Source organism: Lepidochelys kempii, chromosome 16 (assembly GCF_965140285.1).
Source record: "Lepidochelys kempii isolate rLepKem1 chromosome 16, rLepKem1.hap1, whole genome shotgun sequence".
In the NCBI taxonomy this organism is placed as follows: Eukaryota; Metazoa; Chordata; order Testudines; family Cheloniidae; genus Lepidochelys; species Lepidochelys kempii.
Window position 1 is genome coordinate 27472718 of NC_136395.1, and position 1522 is coordinate 27474239.

Here is a 1522-nt window from a genome sequence, read left to right on the forward strand (position 1 = left end):
ACGGGGGGCGAGGAGGGGGGAGCCGGGCACCCCACGGGCCCGAGCCCCGAGGACGGGGGGCGGGGGGGGGGAGCCGGGCACCCCACGGGCCCGAGCCCCGAGGACGGGGGGCGGGGGGGGGAGCCGGGCACCCCACGGGCCCGAGCCCCGAGGACGGGGGGGCGGGGGGGGGAGCCGGGGACCCCACGGGCCCGAGCCCCGAGGACGGGGGGTCGGAGCCGGGCACCCCACGGGCCCGAGCCCCAAGGACGGGGGTCGGGGGGGGGAGCCGGGCACCCACGGGCCCGAGCCCCGAGGACGGGGGGGCGGGGTGGGGAGCCGGGCACCACACGGGCCCGAGCCCGAGGACGGGGGGCGGGGGGGGGAGCCGGGCACCCCACGGGCCCGAGCCCCGAGGACGGGGGGGCGGGGTGGGGAGCCGGGGACCCCACGGGCCCGAGCCCCGAGGACGGGGGGCGAGGAGGGGGGAGCCGGGCACCCCACGGGCCCGAGCCCCGAGGACGGGGGGCGGGGGGGGGAGCCGGGCACCCCACGGGCCCGAGCCCCGAGGACGGGGGGGCGGGGTGGGGAGCCGGGGACCCCACGGGCCCGAGCCCCCGAGGACGGGGGGTCGGAGCCGGGCACCCCACGGGCCCGAGCCCCAAGGACGGGGGTCGGGGGGGGGAGCCGGGCACCCCACGGGCCCGAGCCCCGAGGACGGGGGGCGGGAGGGGGGAGCCGGGCACCCCACGGGCCCGAGCCCCGAGGACGGGGGGGCGGGGTGGGGAGCCGGGCACCCCACGGGCCCGAGCCCCGAGGACGGGGGGAAGCCGGGGACCCCACGGGCCCGAGCCCCGAGGACGGGGGGCGGGGGGGGGGAGCCGGGGACCCCACGGGCCCGAGCCCCGAGGACGGGGGGCGGGGGGGGGGAGCCGGGGACCCCCACGGGCCCGAGCCCCGAGGACGGGGGGCGGGGGGGGGAGCCGGGGACCCCACGGGCCCGAGCCCGAGGACGGGGGGCGGGGGGGAGCCGGGCACCCCACGGGCCCGAGCCCCGAGGACGGGGGGCGGGGGGGAGCCGGCAACTCCCCCGCAGCCAGGCCAGCGGGCAGCTGAGGCGGTGATAGAAAGTAGCGCGACGCCCCCCCCACTGTTGCCATAGTAACAAAGAGGGCGGGACCGCAGCGCCCTTCGCCCCGTGCCACGTGACGGTTCGAACACTCCAATCCCAAGTTTCGCGCGGAAGGGGCAGGGCTCCAGGCCACGGCGGAGTGGGCCCCGCCCCGCGCGTTCTGATTGGCAGTGTGCTCGCTCGGTCCTGCTCTGATTGGGCAGCGAATTCGCAGCTTGTTGGGAAGGCCCCACCCTCCGAGTGCTCGGAGCGGCTCGGGCCCCGGCTGCGCTGCAGGGTGACCCCTGGGGGAGGCTTCAGTCGGGCCTGCCCAGCAGAGACCAGACAGAGCGGATGCCGCGACGGCGGCCACGCCCAAAGGGCGGGGCCTGCAGCCTGATTAGGGGCGGGGCGTACTCTGAGATAGCGCGT